Genomic DNA, 15,117 nt, shown 5'->3' on the forward strand with positions numbered 1-15,117 from the left:
AACATGTTGCTGAGTTTGTAGAAGCAGCTGTCGGACAACACTTGGTGTCATTTATCTTAGTGGCAAAAGGTTTTTTGATTCAAATAATCAGCCTCATTGTCATTTATAGAGAGATTTTAAATGATTTTTTGTTTTTTAAAGAGTGACCATTGTATGAAGAGGGTAGAAATCTGACAAGTATTTCGCTGTCAAGAATTCATCTCTAAATTTTTTTAATGACAACATTCTATGCAATGGCTATTTGTCCATCACGTGAGGACTTTGGTCTCATTTATCTCGACCAAACAGAACAATGTTGGCATGAATATCATGTGCAAGGTTATCAAAAAGCACAGTCGCTCCTAGGTAATGGTGTAATAATTAGACTTTTCAATTATATCTAAGGGATTTAAGCTTTGAGTCTTAGCTACGGTATATTGAGAGATTTTTTTTTTAGTGAAAAATGAGCCTAAGAATGTTGACTATTTAGATGAATTTTTATTAGTGCTTTTTGATTTATCTTAGTTGTCAGTAAGAAATTTCTGTGAACTGGTTGCTTTTAGAATTAATTGGTTCGAAGAGTTGGATATTTGGATTATCATAAAAATGGCACAGTTAATACCAAGTATCTAGTTTATATTGATTAATTCTAGGAATGATTGATCTGATTATATAAAAAATTTTCATCGACTATTAAGATAAATCATAAAATGCTTTACTCGTTAATATCAAGTAGATAATCCATCAGTATTGTTAGATTAATCATTCATTAAAAAAATTTTACTCGTTAATTTTTTAAAATTAATAATTCGATCTATAGAGGCCTAGGAACTGAATATACTCAAATGAGAGCTGAGGAGGAAGAGATCCTCCTCCCCCATTGTTGAATTGGATCATGCATTTTAAATATGTCGTCTAGCAAATTTTCTTTCCATAACGGTACTTAAAGTTTCTTTCCTGTGACTTTCAATGCAATTAAGGCCTCGTATGATAAATTTTAATACAGTCTGACTCCAGCTTAGGCGGCGTATAATACATTTTAATTTAGTCTAACTCCCTCTAATCTGTGCATTGGCCGAAGTTTGGTCAAATGTCTTAATATTTTGAATTAAATTAAAATATGATTAAGTCATTATTTAATGATCAAATTATAACTTTATTATTAATTTAGTCGTTAAACCATAATTTTCTTACAATCCACTTATAAATCAATCTCTAAAATATTTTATCTTTATTAAAATTCAATCTCATCTTAGTATTTATTCTTCTAAATGCTTTACTACTCCACACTTGTGAAAGTCCAACTTTTATACACCTTAGCACTATTTTTGAAAAACAGATGACTAAAATTTGTAGAGACTAAATCTAAGCATTCCCTTCTTTCACATGATCCCCGTCTGGAAAAACAATTCCAAAATAAACAAAATGAAAGTGACAAGAAATTTACTATTTGGTAAATCGAATCAATAGAACCAATAGAAAAGTAGTTCAAACATGGGTCTTCAAGTCTAATTTAATTAATCAAGTTGAATTTGATCAATATTAAATTTTTCAGGCTTAAATCTACTCTCTTGATAGATCTTATTGAAGTTATGATCCAGGGTTTCATTATTAGATAGATTTATTTGATACTTGATTTACTACTTTCTTTATTTTTGCATAGATTAGGATGGATAGATAAGGACTTAGGCTTGATTGATACTTGACTAGTTAGATCTAGGATTTTTAGAAAAAAAAATTAATATTCATTTTCCTTAAAAGACTTTGTCCAGAAGTTATTGTTTCTCCAATACCTAAGAAGGTCTCATACCTCGTCATAGTCTAGAAACTGATTATTGAAATAGATATTTAATCGACTAACTGTTAAACTTAAATCTAATTCAAATATAAATCAATCCATAAAATTTAATTTAAATTGATGAAAATTAATTTAGAAAATCTAAAACGGATGAGATTGATTTAAGTTAAAAAATGAGAACTAATCTAACCTAATTCAAACTAAACCTAATCAAACTTAAACATAAATCAAACCAATCAAATTTAAAATTAATTTTAGAACTTAATTTCAAAACTTAATTAATTTTAAAACTTAATTAATTTCAAAACTTAATTTTAAATTTTAATTAATTTAAAAACTTAATTATTTTCAAAAACCTTAATTAATTTTAAAATTTTAATTAATCTCAAAATCTTCATTTTCAAATCCTAATTAATTTCAAAGTTTTAATTAATTTCAAAATATTCATTTTCAAATCTTAATTAATTTCAAAATATTAATTAATATTAAAATTTTAATTAATTTAAAAATCTTAATTAATTTCAAAATGAGACAATCAAGTGAGAGGAAGGAGGGGCGACGACTCGGACATGTCGAGAAGGAGGCAGACGATAGCGACGATCGGGGCATCGACCGTGTTGGTCGACGGCGACAAGATCGCAAGGGAGAGGGAGGGGGTGAAGAGAGAATCGGGAGGAGAGGAAGAGAAACCTAGGTTTAAATTTTATACCTTAGGTTAATTAATTAAACTTAAGATTAAACCAATTAAAAGCTAAGTTAATTCCTGGAACAACTCTCACTTAATTGATTTTCTAAATAGGTTTTCTCTAAGCCCAATAAATCCATTCCATTAAAACATATCATACAGACTCCATTTAAATCCCGAAATTTTTTTAAAAATTTCTGAAAAATCCAATAAGCTTACTACTCCAATAACACTTATGATTGAATTTGTCATATCTTACATTCTCCCCCGTTAATAAAAATTTGGTCCCCAAATTTACTGCTCAATTCAAGTATCCTCATCTAAAGGATAACAACTAAGCAGCATACTCATATACCACTCCATCCAAGTATCATATACAAATCTCCAACCGTGAGGGATTAAAGTTCTCTTATAAAACTACAGGATGATCCATTTCCAAATAGATAGTGGTGACTTTATAGGTTATGAGCCCACCCTGCTTCCGCTATTCCCACACTGTTGTCTAGCCCACTGAGGGTAAGATCTACTAGTCATAAATGGTCCTCACAACTACCCCTGATATCGATATCACATACTATCAACAAATCCTCCAACATCTAAATAGTGCGATTAGACTGTTCATCTGTCTAATGGTAGAAAATTGTACTAAAATAGAACTCTATACTCATGGTATGCTATAAAATCTGCCAAAAACTGTAATATGAATCACGGATCTCCATACGATATAATACTCAAAGATATAACATGAGGTCTGATAATCTCTCTATAGTATAACTCTGCTAATTGATCCAAAGAATCCGTCCTACTGATCGATAGAAAGGAAACAAATTAATCAATCAATCAATGATTACCCAAATCTCATCATATCCTCCATGTCCTGGGTAATCCCACAACAAAATCTATCATCATTTGCTCCCAATTCCACTCTAGTATATGAATCTACTGGAACAATCTTGCTAGTCACTGATGTTCAACCTCCACTTGCTGACATACTAGAAATCGAGCTACAAAATCTGTGATGTCTTTCCTCATATCGTTCCACTAATAGGAATGCTTTAACTCTCTATACATTGGGTACCACTCGGATGTATCACAAATCTAGAACGGTGTGCTGTCTGGAGTAACTCCTCTTGGACCGGATGTGACTTAGGAACACACATAATCTCCCATGTAATGAATCTTGTATAAATGATGTCACCATATTTTCAAAATGAAAATAGTAACTACAAACTCCAAAATCATGAGTCAGATAATTCTTCTCATGATCTTTCAACTATCGAGAAGAATATGGAACTACTCGACCATGTTGCTACAGAACTGTACCTAACTCCTAATACAATACATCTATTTAGAGTACAAATCCATCTACACTAGAAGGTGAATCTAAGACGAATGCAACAATTAGTTTTCGTTTCAGCTCCTAAAATTAATCTTGCAAGTCTTTGTCCAAATCTTTCCTAAACAGTCCAGTCAATGACATAACAACGCTGGAGAAACCCTCAACTAATCTCCAGTAATATCCAGCTAAACTAAGGAAGCTACAAACTTCCTATAGTATTTTCGGCTGCTCCCAGTTTGTAATAGCCTCTATTTTTCTGTGGGTCCACTGATATACCTCTGCTACAGACAATAGGTCCCTAAAAATCCCATAGAAGACAATCAAAATGTGAACTACTAAACTTCACGTAGAGATGTTCTCATCGAAGCATCTCCAGACCTATGTGAAGATGGTGTTCGTAATCCCCCTCAGATCGAGAATATATATCACCATATTGTCAATAAAGACAATGCCAACTGATCCAAATTCCCTAGAAATATCAGATTCATCGAGTCTATGAAAACATCAAAGACACTGGTAAACCTAAATGGCAATACCAAAGACTCATAATATCCGCACATCAGGCACACTCAACTGTAAAATCACTAATAATGAGTCTATAATATGATTATCAACTATAAATCATCAAATCTATAAATATCACACATGACACTCCCTATGTCATCATCAACAATAAACACTAAATAATAGATCATCAAATCAAATATCTACCAATAGATCATCCAAAAGACAACATATCACCACATCTGATCTCACAATATCCACCAACCTCAAATTATCCTTAACATCAATCAAATCTAATAGCTTCCTGCACCATGATAGAGAAAAAGGAAGGCATCCAACCTTCAACACCCACTTCCTACAAATATCAAGATATTTACCTTGGTTCAGCATTGCATGTCTATGTTGTACCACTACAGGGAATATATATAGTGGAGAAGTTTATTATCGTATAATTTTTAGTGAGACAAGTCAGCCATGTGCTCACAAATCTAACTTCCCAATTAACATCATGATGTACTATCAAAATGTAAAAATATATCATCATCCCATCAAAAGTATATGACTACAAAAGTCCAAGGGATATCTCTTGACTTTTTGATCGATAATCATCAACTCTCCAAATGATAGAGATACGGTCAATCCCTGAGATATGAGTATAAAAACTCTACTAATCTTATCCAAAAATTTCTAAAGAGTATGTCAAATCTTATCCTTTCAAATACTCAAATATCCATAGTAAAGGAATGACAATCCAAAGTCCAAAGGGTCACTCAACCTCCTGACTGAGAGTCTATCCATCGAGAGGATATCTCCACAACTCTCATAATCTTGTTTATAAATATCCCTCAACAAATATCGATAAAAGATCAAACCCTCTGATTTGAGATATAGACTTCAAGACCTTAAGTAAATAGTCATGTGGTCAAGGTCTTAAGCTACTTGATAAAGACAATGTTAGTTGAGTCGCCTAACCATTGTCTTGTAAACATCCATACTACGATTGCTCCACCTGAGGTTCAGTAACCTCTAGTAACAAGACATGCATACAAGGATAGAGGAACATTATCACTAAATAGCTAGTGGAAATATCTATCAATCGATGTTGTGCCCCTCGAAGATCATCATCTGATATTTCCACTCAGTAACAGTGGAATTTTATAAGTGTTAATCAACTAACACCACCTCTTCCGCATTATTACTGGCCGTATAACTCTAGATATCATCAAAGTTATCTAACCATATTCGATCAGTCTATGTGTTAGGATCTCCCATAGAACAACGTTAGGCGATTCGACTGACCATCGCCTTATAAATCATCATGTCACTAAAGGAGGTAAAGAAATACTCTCTCTCCAAACACCTTAGGGCGCGTTTGGTTCAAGATTATTGCTGATAATCTTGGTAGGTTATCAACAAAAATCTTGTTTTGTTTAGGTAATGAGTGATTCTTGGTAATAAGTGATTCCCGCCACGTCAGTAATTTGGGAATACAACCAGGAATCAGAAAACCTTGAAAGCCTAAGGTTTTCTACGATTCCGAGGTTATCATATTATTTTTTTCCAAAATTACCCACCCAGACCAGCAACTTGCCCTTTCCTCTCCTCGCCTGGCACTCACGGCCTTCGCTTCCTCTTAACTCTCCCTTTCCTCCTTCGTTCCTTTCTTCTGCAGATTAAACACGCCACCTTTCGATGGAGTCAACAACCTTGGTTTTTTGTTGTCAACGCCAACAGGCTGAGCACCTTCTTCAGATTAACTCTCCCTTTCCTCCTTCTGCAGATTAACTCTCCCTTTCCTCCTCCGTTCCTCTTTGCCCTTCTTCTTCGGCATGTTCCACCTTCCATCCACAACCCTCGACATCACTAGCAACGACATATTCAGATCTAGCGGCAGGTTCCTATCGGAGCTAGCCACGGAGGAGGAGGATGCTGCCTTTGCGACACCAATTGTGGCGGCGTTTCCATTTATCATGCCTCAAATCATATTATAATGTGATTTTTATTTTTTAAAATTTAAATTAATTGATTAATCAATTCCTAATTTAATAGAATAATTTAAATATTTTTTTCAACGTTAATATTATTAAGGGTAATATAATAAATATAAAATTAGGTTATATCATTAACTAGATTGAACCAAACAACACTAAGGTTATATTTTATTCCTATAACCTTGGTTATGTGATTACTAAGTAATCACATAACCAAGATTATACACGATGACTTGAACCAAACGCGCCCTTAAAGTAATTACTAAGTGATACCTCAATCTCAAAAAACACCTTCTGCATCTTCCTTCACGCGGTGCCTAGTCACACAAAGGATAAGCAACTAACTTCAATTTTCTCGCACCAGTACAAATCATATATCTGAATATACTCTTCAATTCATACACCTTATAACGGTTGTATCTCATAAGTGTTAAGTAATTAGATATACACTTTTCCACATCAGTAGGGGTCACCTATCCGAATATACCTTCTAGGTTATCCAACCAAACACCTACAGTCCATGGTCAAAGTTCTCATGGAATAAGATACATCGATCCTCTATAGACTGATCAAGTTGATAATAGCATACATCCAATTTAATCCTTACTATGTCTGTACAAGTCATGTACTCAAACGTACCTTCTAGGTAACCAAGCACAAGTAACCCAAGGGTCAAAATCTCTAGAAAATATAGTAAGTCGGTCCCCTACTGATTGAACCAACAAAAGTAAGTTGGTCCTCTACTAACTAAACCAACAAGAGTAAATCAATCCTCTATTGACCAAATCAACTAGGTTAAATCGGTAATCTACCAACCAAACCAACAAGAGTAAATCGATCAAGAATGAATCAGTACTCTACTGACTCAATACGAGTAAATTGATACTCTACTGACTGAGCCAACACGAGTATGCAGGTACTATCTACTACCTAGCTAATAATGGCCGAGGTGGTATGTGACTCAAACTCTCAACCAACTAGTAGTATGAGAAATTAGTAATACCGGTGGTATGGTATAAGGAATCCTTTGAGACTGTAATCCCTGATCTCCAATAGGATTAGGTAGACCTAAACAATAACTGACCCACACATGTTATACACACTACAAATAATTGAACAAGTAACAACAGAAGTGTATGATAACAGTATACAAACATACCTCCTATAGCTTGGAGATGTCCTATAGCTGTCTGGTTCTAAAACATCAAAAAGTCACATCGAGAAAACAAAACATGAAATCCAAAACGTAGGAAATAAATCTCATAACCTTGTAGCTCTGATACCAATAAATTCTCGCACCCCAAAGGATTCCTTGTCCAATAAACAGACAACATCTCCCCTGTAACAGTGACAAATGGAACATGAATACAATGCACAGGGTTACTTACAAGCTATAATCAATAGCCTATATGGTTGGAACATACACAACCATGCAGTTATATACACAACCCACTCGGTTGGAACAAAATGATCACGACCATACAGTTATATAATAAACAACTCACACGGTTGTACTAAAAACATAGCAAAAAAAAGGAAAGCTCATAAACCAAAACGACACACTGCTAGCCAACTGGGTTTTACACCACAACCATCAGAAACATTAAAAGTAGTCACAAGGATACAATGTCAAGTATATAAAAACCAAAGAAATGCAATAAAAGAATAAAGAAAAGCAAAGACCGTTCTCCGATATGACGTGGGACAGGCAGACAGGATACTCCAAGCTACTTTATAATCACTATATGCTATCTGAGGAAAAAGAGAATATACAAATACGGTGGTGAGTGCAAGTCACTCAACATATAATAGATAAGATAGTGCATGGTCTATATAAAATATGGAGATCAAAGTATACAGTCTCAGTAGGGAAATAAGAATATGATCATATACAACATAATCAATGCACATAACCATAACTGACATAATAAATGCACATAACCATAACTGACATACGAATACACATACCAAATCTGGAACCAACACATACGGTATAGTGATCAATAAAGTCACTAGGGATCAACAACAGATCTGCTCGTAACACCTGAGCAATATAGACAACAGTATATACATGTACGATAATGAATATGTATGAAGCATGACAACCATATGCAACAATTATATCTCAGTCAAATGCAGCATATCATAATTACATGTAGCTAATATCTATTAGATATATATGTAAATATATCTCAAAGAGATGCATCGCGCATCATATGCATATACATGTATGTGTCACTCCTACACACCGCTCACAACCGCCACTACATCTAAGTGACCTAACGGGCAGGGCTGTGACAACTGCTCGCTTCTCCAAGCTACCACTACATCAATGTGGCTGAGACGGGCAGGATGCAAAGTAGCTATCTAGCTACATAACAACGAGGGTCACTATCTGCATGACTCGATGCCACCACTACATAGAGTGGTCGAGCAGGCACGACAGGATAAGCTCCACTCCATACCACCACTCCTCCCCTGAGTGGTCGAATGGTCAACTAGAAATGACTGACGACTAGCTCATACCATAAAAGAGCAATGGTCGCCAGCATGTAGTGCAATGATGAGCATGATAAGAATAATCATGATACAGAGTCCGTCATTATCAATGCAACGACTTCATCATCATAAGTACCTCTAAATCCATCTAACACCTATATATAGGTATGGATAGATCCAACTAGTGTCTACTAAATAACAAATACAATAAGTAGCAATACCAGACACGTACATACCATACACGCATACAACCTACAACTTAGGTATAATCAACAAGATATCTCTCACATCACAATAGATACATATGATTATCCACATAGGTATTATCGATATAATTTATTTAATAGTACTACTAGACATATATGCACTCAACCACATAGATATAATTAACAGGAAACCTCCAATAACCACACTAGATACATGTACAAAGAACATAGATACAATCAACATGATTCTTCTAGTAGTACACATCATACACGTACGCACTCAACAATATGTAAATGCACGTTCAACATGATAACACCTATAACACATACCAAACATGTGTACGTTCAACATCATATGCATAATCATCATGCTAACTCAGTCAACAAGACATACCCTACAATACATACTCTATATGTGTATACATAACAGAGTATAATTATTCAAAGCTAAGACTGTATATAAAATAATTAGATCATCTCAAAGGTAAAGTACAAGTATCAAGCAGGATAATAATACAAATAGATTTAAGATAAAGCAGCATAATCCATCAAATAATAACCATACACTAAGTTCAAAGAACTATATAGATGCCAAGAAAGAAATACCCGCCTTTAACTACAGATCGTGTTGGACTGTCTCCACTTTGGAATACTTGTCTCATATCAGTGACTTGCAATAAATCATATGATTACAACAAAATCCCCTCTTATATCAAATATCTACCTAAATTCAAATCCAATCAGGAAACCCTAATTGACTCCACCCAATCCATCCACTTCCTAAAGGTTAATCAACCTATTTTAACAATCTGATTCTAATGACATCATCAAACTAATGCTTCAATCTATCATGTAAGCGGATCTACAAAGTTGTCCGAGATTAACTGATTTCAATTATCCCCATTCCACAATCAACCATTATTTTACTCAATCAACTCCATATAAAAATTGATACACAAGCATACATACCCCAATACTAATTGCTCCCTTGTCAATTCACTATCGTGAATGCTTGCCATCGGAAATTGGTGGTCGAAGCAAGATAAAACTAATGATATCCAAATCAAGCATCTTAAATTACAATCAACACATCCACATCCAAGTATCAACCAAAACACTGATCAAATAACTTCCTAAACAAGAGATTTTACCCATGTATGTGCCAACAAATTCAATTCTTGTAGAGACCAACTTCTAGCAGCTAAGCAGCAGGTTATGCCATCAAGGTTGAAGGCAACATCGATGAGCAAAAGGAGTCGACGATCTGCTCAGGATGGTATGGAGGATGTAGAAGGCGCTCCGATGGTGGCACATGTCGGGGCCACGACTGGCGGTGGTTGTTGCTGTGGTGCTGAGCCAAGGTAGAGACGAGCAATGACGACATTAGGGCATTGACTCGAAGGAGCTCGGGAGAAGAAAAGAAAGGATCAGCATTGGTTGGTAGCTGAGGTGTCAACGGTTGGAAATTGGGAGCAGAAAGGGTCTCACGACAATAGGGAGAAAGGAAGAGAGCGACGGAGGGGCTATGCGACTTTCCCAATGGCCCATGGCATCGCCTCCAGCGATGGTTGTGGCTGCTGCATCTCGGAATCGGATGACGACTAGAAAGGGGCAGCGGCATCAATTCCTCCCTTCTGGCGACTATGACATCAGGCGGTGGGTAGCGTCGTCTACGACAATCAAGTGAGAGGAAGGAGGGGCGGCGACTCGAACAGGTCGAGAAGGAGGCAGATGACGACGCCGATCGAGGCGTCGGCCATGGTGGTTGACAGCGACGAGATCGCGAGGGAGAGGGAGGGGTGAAGAGGAAATCAGGAGGAAAGGAAGAGAAACCTAGGTTTATAATTTTATACCTTAGGTTAATTAATTAAACTTAAGATTAAATCAATTAAAAGTTAATTTAATTCCTCAATCAACTCCCATTTAATTGATTTTCTAAACAGACTTTCTCTAAGTTTAATAAATCTATCCCCTTAAAACATATCATACGGACTCCATTTAAATCCTAAAAAAATTCTGAAAAATCTAATAAGGTTATTACTCCAATAACAATTATTATTGAATTTGTGGTATCTTACGTTAACAGTTTTCAAAATTCAAATTTAATCATTGAAACTTAAATGTTTCTCAAAATTTAAATTCAATTATTTTTTTCAAATGTTAAATCTAATTATTTTTTAAAACTTAATTAATGTTTTTAATTAATTTCTCAACCTAATTATTTTTTAAAATTTAATAAACTTAAGATTAAAATCAACTTAAAAGTTAAGATTAACTTAATTCCATCTTATACAAACTCAAATCTTAACATTTTTTATAACATAAAATGAGTGAGATAGAAAATTAGAAAAATAAGTGACTATTTTAAAACTTATTTTTGCATGCTTGGACTCTATGGATGATAATTATGCCATTAATTTTACCTAATTTTAAAGTTAACTGTCTTCTCAAACTTAAAGCACTTATTTTTAAAAAAATCATTTTTTAAGACATAAATCAAGGAGGAGAAAAAGAGCATTAAAAGTTACTATTTTTAAAAATTAAACCATTTTGAAAAAAATTGTTATCAAAAAATTAAGTGTTGTTTTCAAAAGGAAAGTGAAGGCTTTTAAAATCAAATACTTTTTCAAAACTTAAAGTCAAAGTTCTTTTTCAAAGAGATTCTTTTTAAAGTTAAGTATTTAACTAATTATTATTGAAATAAAATTCTTATTAAAGATAAGTATTTAACTAAGTATTTTTTCAAGAAAAGAAGAAAAGTTAAGTATTTTTATTCGAAAAGAAAGTTAAGTGATATGTTTTAAGGGAGCTTAAAGTAAAAATTTTTTGGAAAAAAAATTAAAAGTTAGTTTTTCAAATTTAGATATTATTTTTTTAAAGTTAACAACTTTTTTCTTTACTTAGTTTTTTTAATATATATGTCGAAGGGAAGAAATGTGTTAAAAATAAAATAAAAAGTTTTATTTTGAAAGAGTAACATTTAAGGGGGAGTGGATAACATTTAAATTTATTTCTTTTTGATTTGAAAAATGTTACTCGAAAACTTACTTATTATTTATTATTTTTTCTACATATCTTACTATTTTGAATGTTTTTACTTAACTTTAAACTATATTGTCATAAATCAAAAGAGGAGAGATTGTTTATGCTAGAAGTACTAGTTAATTAAACTTGTGTTTTGATATTGGTAAAGGTTCAAGATTAGACTTTAGAGGGTATTTTAAGTTTTACAATTTAATTTAATTTTTAACAAAAAAAATAGCAAATAATATAGTTCTTGTTTTTTTTTTCTGTTTCTATTTATTTAGGTTTTTTGTTTTTTATTTTTAATAAAAAATAAAAAGAAAATATAAATATAAAAAAAAGGAAATATAAATAAAAAATATTTATTATTTTCTATTTTTGAACAACTAATTAGAAGAGAAAAAAGAAATAAAAAAAAGGGAAAAATAGAAAGAAAAGAAAAACAAAAATAATAAAAGATACCTTGGTACATTTTTGAGTTTCTGCCTTTCGTTTTTTGAGTAGCGATGAAATTGGCATAGCAAGGATCGATTTGGATCTCGTTGGATAAGGATTCAGCTACGCAATTGATGGAAATGGAGGCCGGCAGTACGTCAGCATCCTCTGGAGGAACGCAAGTGCACTGCCACCCGCCACTACAGTCTAGAGGTAAATGTTTTCCCCTTACCACCGACGAATTTTGTGTTGTGCAATTATGTTGAGGGATTATCTGTTGACGCACTGGGATTTTCCTTCAACTGCAATCTATTGAACTTATTTAACTACGAATTCTTTATTTTTGTTTAAATTTATCTGTATAATTGTAATCTATTTCGAGATCTTTATTTAACTATCTTTTATCATCAGATCAGTCCTCTAAATTATCTAGATTTTTACTTAACATTTATGATCTCAAGACTTTCACCTAGTATTCTCGATCCTAAGCTTTTCCGTCTGGTGTCTGTAACTCCAGAATTTTTCCCTAGTGTCCTCGACCCTAAGATTTTGTCCAACGTCCTTGGCCTACCAAGTCTTTGCCCAATCTCACGGATCAGGACTTCGTTACTTGACCACATTTAGGATTTTTCCATATTTTGCGTAGCCTCAACTAGGACTTTCACTTTGCATAAGATCACTTAGGACTTTCCTACACACTTAGTTTAACTCGTTAGATTACAATATGGCTTAACTTTGAACATTTGCTAATATTAAAATACAGATTTGATTAGTTAGTGCTTCCAGCACCAATAATCTTCCTCTTTTTTATTTATGATAATTTAGTTCAAAGTTAAGTAAAAATATTCAAAATAATAAAGTAAGATTCGTAGAATAAATAACAAATAACAAGTATGTTTTCAAATAACATTTTTCAAGGTAAAAAGAAATAATAAGTTTAAATGTTACTCACTCCCTCTTAAATGTTACTCTTTCTTAAAATAATTTTTTTTAACTTTATTTTTAACACATTTCTTCTCCTTTGACATGTATAAAAAAATGTCTCGCCACTAAGCAAGCGACTGAGAGAAAATTACAGCTTGTCTGTTAAGTATAAATATGATCATTGATCGAGCGGCTAAATACAGTAAAATCAATTGAGTGGGAACGCTAAGCGGACGATTAAGTACCATTTCTGTAAAGGCACGTAGGACGATGTACGTAACTTGTTGAGAAGTGGTCCTTTGGCCAATGAGTGCAAATGCCTACGATAAACATATGACCATATGGTCATTAAGCACAAGGAACCCTGCTCATAACTTGGTCATAAGGCACAAGAGTCTAGGATCTTGATTCGAATAGACGATCGTTGGACACAAGGAACTCCGCATATAACTTGGTCATAAGGCACAAGAGTCTAGGATCTTGATCTGACTGGACGATCATTGGGTACAGGGACCCCTACTTATAATTTGGTCATAAGGTGCAAGAGTTTGGGATCTTGATCCGACCGAACAGTCATTGGGCACAGGGGCCCCTGCTTATAACTTAGCCATAAGGCGTAAGAATCTGGAACTTTGATTCGACCAGATGGTCTTTGGGCATGGGAAACCCCGTTTATAACTTAGTTGTAAGGCGTAAGAGTTTGGGACTTTGATCTGACCAGACGGTCATTGGGCATGGGGAACCCCGCTTATAACTTGGCCATAAGGTGCAAGAGTATGTGACTTTGATATGATCAGACAGTCATTGGGCACGAGGCACTCCACTTATAACTTGGTTGTAAGGTACAAGAGTTTGGAAGCTTGATCCCATTGGACGGTCGTTGGGCACCGAAAACCCTATTTATAACTTGGTTGTAAGGTGCAAGAGTTTGGGATCTTGATTTGACCAAACAGCCATTTGGCACAGGGAACCATGCTTATAACTTGGCCTTAAGGCACAAGAGTCTGGAATTGTGAACCGACCGGATGGTCATTGGAATCTCGATTATAACTTGACCCTGAGGCACAAGAGTCTGGAATCTTGATCCAACTGGACAGTTGTTGGGCACGAGGAACTCCGCTTATAACTTGACTCTAAGGTACAAGAGTTTGGAATTGTAAATCGGCCGGATAATCATTGGGTATGAGAAACTCCACTTATAACTTGGCCTTAAGGCTCAAGAGTCTAGAATTGTCAACCGACTAGATGGTCATTGGGCACAGGGAACCCCATTTATAACTTGACCCTAAGACACAAGAGTCTGGAATTGTCAATCGACAGGATGATCCTTGGGCACGAGAAACCCCGCTTATAACTTAGCCATAATGCATAAGAGTATGGAATTATTAATCGATCGGAAGGTTGTTGGGCACGGAGAACCCCGCTTATAACTTGGTCACAAGGCACAATAGTCTGGGATTTTGATCCGGTCGGAGGCTCGTTGGGCACAGGGAACCCCGCTTATAACTTGGTTGTAAGGCGCAAGAGTCTGGGACTTTGATCTGATTAGACAGTCGTTGAGCACAAGGAACCCTGCTTATAATTTGGTTGCAAGGCGTAAGAGTGTAGGGCTTTGATCCAACCAGATGGTCATTGAACATGGGAAACTCTGCTTATAACTTAAACATAAGGCGTAAGAGTCTAGGACTTTGATCCGATAGGACGGTCATTGGGCGCACTATCAATCTCCTTCA

The sequence above is a fragment of the Zingiber officinale genome, chromosome 3B (assembly GCF_018446385.1).
Source record: "Zingiber officinale cultivar Zhangliang chromosome 3B, Zo_v1.1, whole genome shotgun sequence".
In the NCBI taxonomy this organism is placed as follows: Eukaryota; Viridiplantae; Streptophyta; class Magnoliopsida; order Zingiberales; family Zingiberaceae; genus Zingiber; species Zingiber officinale.